This window comes from Elaeis guineensis, chromosome 12, assembly GCF_000442705.2.
Source record: "Elaeis guineensis isolate ETL-2024a chromosome 12, EG11, whole genome shotgun sequence".
Classification (NCBI taxonomy): Eukaryota; Viridiplantae; Streptophyta; class Magnoliopsida; order Arecales; family Arecaceae; genus Elaeis; species Elaeis guineensis.
In genome coordinates, this window is record NC_026004.2 from 21,143,596 (window position 1) to 21,153,063 (window position 9,468).

The following is a 9,468-nucleotide window of genomic DNA, read 5'->3' on the forward strand; positions in this document are numbered from 1 at the left end:
TAAGGTGAGTTTTTCATCTGAATATTCGATGGATGCATGGAATGCTTCTATAGCTATACGTCCTGCTTTAACAGCTTGCTCTTGGGCTTTCCTTTCAATGTCAATGGCCTTAGCTTGCGCTTGCAACCTCTCTTTTTTCTTCGAAGCCAATGCGGCTTCAATTTTCTTCAACTTATTCTTCAACTGGGCCACCTTAGCTTCAGCTGCTTCTATCCTTAGTTCGGCTTTGGCTTCAGCAGTTTCGATCAACTTGCATCTCTTGCTTACTATAGCCAGTTCTTTTTCAATGTCATTCATTTTGGTAATGATGGTCGCCGCATAATGCCCTACTTGCACTCACAATATAAGGAGAAAAAGAGAGAGAGAGAGAGAGAGAGAGAGAGAGAGAAGCAAAAAATAGAAGTGAACTCACCTTCACAAAAGGTGAAATCATCTGTCTTTGCTGCTTCACACTATTTTCTTTCTCGATCTCCTCCAAACCATCATTGAGGAGCATACCCTTAAAAGCTCAATTAGAGTTTTTTCCAACTATAAAAAATCCTCTTGGTGGTGATGAACCCAGATCTTGTTCCTAATCCATCGGCTCTCTAGCAGAATCCAACTCCGCCACTATCAAGCCAACTTGGGGTTAGGAAGCCTTTCGGGTTTTGGAAGCTGGTTTTGGGGGAGAAGAGCCGAAATAGCTCCCTCCTGAGTTGAAGTCAAAAGAACCCTTTCCTTTTCACCTTTATTCGAAGCTTTGGATTTTTTCGAAACTCCAATGGACGAAGAATGTGCCATCCTTTTCAACGATCTCCTCAATAACTTCTTTACTTCTTCGAATTTCATCATTATTATGAAAAAGTTCAACGTCAGTGAAAGGCCACAAAAGAGGCATCAGGAGGAGAAATAGAGATCTCCTCACCTCTGGGATCAGCCAGATTAACACCAATATTAAAGAGAGACTGCTTTGATAGCAACTCCTTTAGCGGGAGAACTTTATATCTCCTCAAAGTCTCAAAGCGTCTTGATCTTCATCTCCCAACTTCAGGATCTGGAAGTTAGAATTTCTCGACTGACCCCAGTGTGGACATCCCCACTCCTCTACAAAAGGATCAGAAACAAAAAAGAACCGAATCCTCCAATTATGCATCGAAGATGGAGCCCCCTTTATCAATGTGGAGTTCTTCTTGACGGAGAGATGTACCATCAATCTCTGATATGCCTCTTCACGGTGTAGAAGGATTGAAAAAGAAATAAAGAAGGTTGGACCCTGACTCTAGAGCAAAGAACCAAAAAATCGATGATAAAGTGAAAGGAGTTTGGAATAACAGAGCACTAAAGAATATCAAAGAAGCGAAAAATCTTGACAATAAAAGGGTGAATAGGAAGCTTGAGTTCGGCTTTAAAGACTTCTTTATACAAGCTTATTCTATTGGGAGGAGGATCGCTTACTCTACCATTGGGATCAGGAGACTCTAATTCAAAGATAAATGAGATTCTATAATGAATACAAATCCCCACCTTATCTTGTTAATGGGTTGATGCCCTTAGATTAATTATGAAAATGCAAATGCAAATAAACAAGATGACCAAGAATGTAAAAGATTTTAATTTAGAAATTTTTTTTTTTTATCTTGATATTTTACTTCACGATTATGAAATGTCTTTTGTTTTGTTTTTTTTTTTTTTTTTTTTTTGATTAAGTAAATTCAAATGATTAGGTCTAAAGGAAAAGTAATTAACTAAAAATAATAAAAGAGAAATTAGAAGCGCACCTGAGTTTTTCAGCAATCACCAACTAAATATAGAAACCTAAAGGAAAAAGAAAGAGAGTTATAAAGCACAAAGAACAAATATTTGAAAATAATTTAAAACGCCAAATCCCCGGCAACGGCGCCAAAAACTTGATGTGCAAATCTTAAAATTTGTAAATAAAACCGCAAGCGCACGGTGTGCAGAGTAGCATGACCAACGAGTACGGGTCGATCCCACAGAGACTTGGTTTTAAAAATGATTTTCAAATCTATGCTCAAGCGAGCTTTAACAAAATCGAAAGTCGAAAGTTGTTTGCTAAGGACAATAAGACTAAGGATCTAGGGTTTTTGAATCCACTAGATCTAGATTAGGGAATTCTACCGAGAATTTTTCTTATTGATCCTAACGACTACTCCTCTTGTCTTTCCCAAGCATAGATTATGAAGGGACTAAGGCCCAACGATAACCCATCAAGATTCTTTACAGGGGAGTAGTAACTAGGATCCCTTAGGGTTTTCTCCTCCTATGCACTGAATCAAGCATGAACTATGAAGGGACTCTGACCCAACTGTAGTTCATCAAAAATTCTTGGCAAAAGAGAAAGAAAAAGAAACCCTAAGAAAAAGAAAGAACCCTATGTAAAATCCCTACTCATGATCTAGCTTCATCGCAAACCTTAGAAGGGATGCTTAGCTAGACATGATCTAAATCTACTTGCAAAATTTAAATGCAGAAAAATAAACTACCCTAATTTCATAAATTAAACTATCCTAATTGCATAAATTTAAACTGCATAATTTAAACTAACCTAATTGCATAAAATTAAATTGCATAAATTAAACTATCCTTATTGCAAGAAAAATAAATTGCATAATGTAAAGAGATAAAATTGCATAAAAATAAGATTTTATATATAAAAAAAAATTTATTACAAAAGCCTCAAAGCTCGAGGCTTGAAAAGAGAGCTAAAAACCCCACTATCTAGGGTTACAAGCTTGATCGGAAGGAAGAATAATAAACAAGGGCCTTTGGGGGCTTTTTATAGGCATTTGGGGGTTATCAGGTTTTCAAAACTTTAGATGTGGGACTAAGAGATTTTAGAGGGTTGTTAGGAGGGTTTAGGGCTCAAATCTCGCTCAAAAAGCACTTAAATCCATCAAGAAACCCTAAAAATTGTTTCAGCCGTCCGATCTTCATCTAAAGGACCCAATTCATCTAATAAATCAAGCTGGAAACGATTCTGGCCGTCGGATCAAGATCTGGATGAAGCGCTGCCGTTGGATCGCGCTGCAGAGATGGGATCAGGTCGGATGCGTTGCGGACCGTCCGATCAAGGTGCTGGAAGATTTCGTCCGTTGGATCGCGCTGCAGAAGGATCCTGTGTTGTCCTAGTATTTATTGCTTCTTACAATTGCCTTGATTACGGTTGGATCTTGACCGGCTGCGATGGTGGCCATTCGATGGCGCAAAAATGTGGAGCGTTGGATCTTGATCAGAGAAGATCGGACCATTGAGTGATGTGAAGTTACCAGGTTGCCCTTCGGACCTTCTTCTCTCTCCTCATGAGCCCTGGACCGCGCGCATAGATCGGGTTCGCGATGCATTGCGGTGAGCCGAGACTCGCTGATTGGTTGGTTTATGGTGCGCCGATGGGTCCATGGTCCATGCGCCTGTTGCTGTGGACCAGGCGGCTAACCAGATCACAAATAAATTGATTTTTGACCAATTTTGATCTGATTTGACTCGGGTTTGACCCAATTGAGTCTTTTTTCTTCATTCTTCAATTTCTGGGTCAATTTAACTTCGTTTTGCGTAAAATTTACGCCGTTGGAATCCTCTTTCCTTGTTCTTTCTATTGATGACCTCTTTTTCTGTAAAATATAATAATAAGTATCAATTTTTAATAAATTAGATAATTTAGATATTAATTGATACTTTTTATGTCAATTTGTGACATAAATCAACCCCCCAACTTAATCATTGCTAGTCCCTTAGCAATGTACCAAAATAAGATCATATTCCAAAAAGATCCTTCCTTTGCAAATTAATTTAAGATCGAAATTCAAGAAGTTTTCTAGTATTACTAAGTAATGAGCTTTGAATTAGAATCGGTAGTCAGTCTACTTAGGAGCTTTCTTAGAGTATACTTAAAGTTTTATAACACTTGTGTGAGTGATAACTAACTTAGTATTTCAGTATTAACTTGTACAGGCCAATTGTATCATTTTTCATAACTTAGTTCGATTAATTTTCTATACAATCCAGATTAAACAAAGAACTAAGGTAGCTTTCACACTGTTTTTTTTTTTTTTTTTTTTTTTGCTGAGCATCCTGGCCTTCCCACCACCGTTTGATGCGAATCTCAACACTTGACTTAGGTGAAGAGACCCGGTTACTAGGCTTAGGGCAATCCACATTTACTCTGTGTTTTGTATTTTATTTCAGGCAGGTAGCTCTTTTCTTAAATTCAAATTTCTTCAATTGGGGTGTAGAGAAAATTATCTAATTTAAATAATACTCAAATCCTTAATTAGCCTTACAATTAACACCTACTTTACCTTGTTAGTGTGCATGTGCAATTGGAAGTGCTAATAGTCTTTAAATGACCTAAGCCACCAAGAGTCTAACCAGCTAATCTTCTCCGTGACTCACTACATTAGCAAATACTTTCTAACTTACTCTTATTTCTTTTCTAGATTAATTTATTTCTTTTTTTTTGTATAAAAATAAGATTTAAAAAAAAATAATATATTAAATGCAAGAATAACTCATAGTGGAAGGAAAAGAAATGATAACACCTGATTTTGTTCAAGCTCTCCCCCCAACTTGACCGACATTGTCCCCAATGGAGTTTATCTAATTTATTTGTCCTAAGCAAACTGAAAACAAAGAAAGCTTTAGAAATTAAATAAGCTGGGTTGCCTCCCAGAAGCGCTAAGTTTTATGTCTTCAGCCAGACCAAACCTCGAAGCAACTTAATCAGAATAAGTTGGTTCATAAAGAACCATGGCATCTTCAACAGTCTGACAGGTAATTCCAAGAATGGTTTTAATCGTTGACCATTAACTTTAAAGATAACACCATTACTTGGGTTTTCAATCTCAACAGCTCCGTGTGAAAAAACTTCCTTTACTAAAAATGATCCTGTCCATCTAGACCTAAGCTTTCCTGGAAACAGATGTAATCTAGAGTTATATAAGAGCACCTTTTGTCCGATATTGAAAGTTTTTCTATAATTGATTGATCATGAAATGCTTTGGTTCATTCCTTGTATATCCTTGCATTTTCATAGGCTTCATTTCTAAGTTCTTCTAATTCATTCAATTGAAGCTTCCTATGGTTTCCAGCGTCGTTCAAATTTGTATTTAGTTGTTTGATGGCCCACATGGCTTTGTGTTCTATCTCAATAGGCAAGTGACATAGTTTATCAAACACAATCCTATAAGGAGACATTCCTAGATTGGTCTTGAAAGTGGTTCGGTATGCCCAAAGTGCATCAATCAATTTCAAAGACCAATCCTTTCTATTGGCACTAACAGTTTTTTCCAGGATCTGTTTGATTTGTCGGTTTGACACTTCAACTTGCCCACTAGTTTGAGGATGATATGGTGTGGCCAATTTGTGGGTGACATTATACTTTTTCATCAATGTTGTAAAAGGTCGGTTACAAAAATGGGTTCCCCGATCACTAATGATTGCCCTAGGAATACCGAAACGGGATAGAATATTTTCTTTAAGAAACTTAATGACCATTTTGCTATCGGGTGTTCTACATGCAATTGCTTCTACCCATTTTGAAACATAATCAACTGCTACTAGAATGTATTCATTTCCAAAGGAATTTGGAAATGGTCCCATGAAATCGATCCCCCAAACATCAAAAACTTCAACTACCAAGATTGGGTTGAGTGGCATCATGTGTCGCTTGGTGATTCAACATATTTTCTGACATTGAGCACAACTTTTACAATATTCATGAGCATCCTTAAATAAATTGGGCCAATAAAAACCACATTGGAGAACCTTAGCAGCAGTTTTCTTAGACGCGAAGTGACCCCCACATGCTTGATCATGACAAAAAGATAAAATATTCATGACTTCGTTATCTGGGATACACCTTCTAATAATTTGATCAGGACATTGTTTAAAAAGATAAGGATCATCCCAAATGAAATACTTCACTTGGGCAAAGAATTTATATTTATCCTGCTTAGTCCAATGAGAAGGTATCTTGCCTATGGCTAAATAATTTACAATATCAGCAAACCAAGATTCAGTAGATACAGACATGAGTTGCTCATCTGGGAAAGATTCATTGATGGGTGGTTCACTAGATGGTGCAACTGGAATTCGGGACAAATGATCTGCTACAACGTTCTCAGTGCCTTTCTTGTCCCTAATTTCTAGGTCAAATTTTTGAAGGAGCAAAATCCATCTGATTAAGCGTGCCTTGGCATCCTTCTTTGCTAGGAGATGTTTAATGGCTGAGTGATCGGTGTAAACAATGGTGTGGGTCCCAACCAAATAAGATCTAAATTTCTCTAAAGCAAAGACAACGGCAAGGAACTCTTTCTCAGTTGTGGTGTAGTTAAGCTGCGCATCATTTAAGGTTTTACTTGCATAATATATCACTCTAGGCAGCTTATTTATTCGTTGACCTAAGATTGCGCCCACAACATGATCGGACGCATCACACATTAATTCAAATGGTTCAGACCAGACGGGAGGATGAATGATTGGAGCTGATACAAGTGCATTTTTTAGAAATTCAAAAGATTCCAAGCACTCATGAGTAAATTCAAATTTGGTATCTTTTGCCAAAAGATTAGTCAGTGGACGTGCTACTTTGCTAAAGTTGGCAATAAACCTTCTATAGAATCCAGCATGACCTAAAAATGAACGTATTTCTTTCACAGATTTAGGTGGTGGAAGACTTGCAATTAGATCTATTTTGGCCTTGTCCACTTCAATCCCCTTTTTAGAAATGACATGGCCAAGAACTATTCCCTGTTTGACCATAAACTGACATTTTTCCCAGTTGAGAACTAAGTGCTTCTCCTTACATCGTTCTAGAACTAATTGCAGGTGATTCAGACACTCAGAGAAGGTTAGGCCAAAAACAGAAAAGTCATCCATAAAAATTTCTAGAAATCGTTCTATCATATCTAAAACATGCTGATCATGCATCTCTGGAAGGTTGCCGGTGCATTACATAGTCCAAAGGGCATTCGTCTATAGGCAAAAGTACCAAATGGACAGATGAATGTAGTCTTTTCTTGATCTTCAGCGGCTATGGGGATCTGGTTGTAACCGGAGTATCCATCAAGAAAACAGTAAAACTCTTGTCCGGCTAGTCTTTCCAATATTTGATCAATAAATGGCAAAGAAAAGTGATCTTTCCTTGTCGCAGCATTCAACTTTCTATAGTCTATACAGACCCTCCATCCCGTTTGGGTCCTAGTTGGGATAAGTTTGTTTGCATCATTTTGGACCACTGTTACCCCAGATTTCTTGGGTACTACTTGAACTGGGCTTACCCAAGAGCTATCAGAAATAGGATAAATTATTCCACTATCTAGGAGTTTCAGAATCTCCTTTTTAACTACATCCTTCATAACTGGATTAAGCCTTCTTTGGGCTTCTCTTGTTGGTTTAGCCTCTTCCTCTAAGTATATTCTATGTTGAACTATAGAAGGGCTTATTCCTTTGATATCTGCTATGGTCCAACCTATTGCCTCTTGATTTGCTTTTAGAACTGACAATAACTCCTCCTCTTGCTTGGGATCTAGGTCTGATGCAATAATTACAGGCAAAGTTTCTTTGGGTCCTAGATATGCATACTTGAGATGTTCTGGGAGGGGTTTTAGTTCTAAAATGGGTGCTTCCTCTATCGATGGTTTAGGTGATGAGTTCACCATGTCAATGATTGGTTCAGTAGGAAGTGTCGATTCCTGATTAATCTGATTTTCTTTAAGTATTTCATTGACATCCTCAGACTCATGGATTAACCAGGGGTTAGACTCTAGGTCGACTTCATCATCACTAATGTCAATGGATTCATAAATACCATCTTGGACTACATTGACATCAGCATGAGAAGAGGATTCCTGTTCTAAGTTAAAAACATTAAGCTCAATGGTCATATTCCCAAAGGATAACTTCATTAGGCCATTTCGACAATTGATTTCAGCATTGGCCGTAGCTAAGAATGGTCTTCCTAAAATGACAGGTATATGTCCTTTAGGATTCGCAACTGGCTCAGTCTCTAAAACAATAAAATCTACAGAAAAAATGAAATTTTTAACCTTTATCAGAACATCCTCGACCATTCCCTTAGGGATCCTGAGAGATCTATCGGCTAACTGTAATGTGATCCCAGTAGGTTGAAGTTTTTCTAATCCTAGTTGTTCATACACCGAATATGGAAGGATATTCACACTAGCTCCTAGATCTAGCAAGGCCTTTTTTATATTGGTTTCTCCAATAACACAAGAAATTGTTGGAGCTCCAGGGTCCTTATATTTAATTGGCACATGGCTAGATAGGTATGAACTGACACTTGCAGCCAAAAATGCTTTCTTTGGTACATTAGTGGTCCTTTTCCTAGTGCAGAGATCTTTTAAAAATTTGGCATAAGTTGGAACCTGATGGATTATATCTAAAAGAGGAATATTAACTTGGACTTGTTTAAATACCTCTAAAATTTTGTCTAAATGTTCAGATTTATTGGATTTCAGTCTGTTTGAAAAAGGAGCTCTAGGACTTTTAAGTACTGGACTAGGTGAATTTTCAGTTTCTGGTGCTTGAGGTTGAAAGGTAGTAGTTTTAGAAGGTGACTCGGCAGATGAGTCATCTATATCATCAAGTGCAACTACCTTATTGTCTATTTGTTTTCCTGATCTTAAGGTATGAATGGCATTTACACCATTAACTTGGTTTCCTTGTTGGGGTCGTGGACCATTTTGGTTCCTAGGATTTGGCTCAGGTTGGCTAGGTAACCTACCATGTTCTCGTTCACTAATGGTCGAAGCCAGCTGACTTACTTGCATTTCCAGACGGACTATAGCTTGGGTGTTATTATTTATGAGTTGACCCGTGGTTTGCATAAAGCTGGTATGTGTCTTCATCATGGCTTCTAGGCTTTTCTCTAAAGAGGTAATTTTCTTGTCATTATCATGGAAGCCTGGCGGGTTGTTCATTACTGGGTTGGACCTTAGATTTTGCTGATTGAAATTTGGATTGCCTACATTAGGATTCTGGGACCATGAGAAATTCGGGTGATTCCTCCAACCTGGGTTATATGTGGGTGCATAAGGATTGTTCAATGGTCCTTGATAGGTGGCATTCACCTGTGTACACTCATTCGAGTAGGAACATTCTTCTAAGACATGGTCTGGTGCATTGCACCCTTTACACATGGGTGCAAATATTTGATTTACATTGGCTGGTCTCTGTAATTCTAAGGCTTCCAATCTACGTGTTAAGGTTGCAATCTTGGCCTCTGATGCTAGGGTTGGTTGAATTTGATGCATTCCTCCTCTTGAAGGTGTAGCTTTATCAGGTTCCCTAGTTGTTTCCCACTGTAAATTTTTCTCGACTATGTCTTCTAAGAATTGCCAAGCTTCAGTAGTTTCTTTGTCCATAAATTGGCCTTGGCACATGGACTCTAGCATGGTTCTTGAGTTTGAATCTAACCCCTCATAGATGATCTGGCATAGTCTCCAAGTTTCT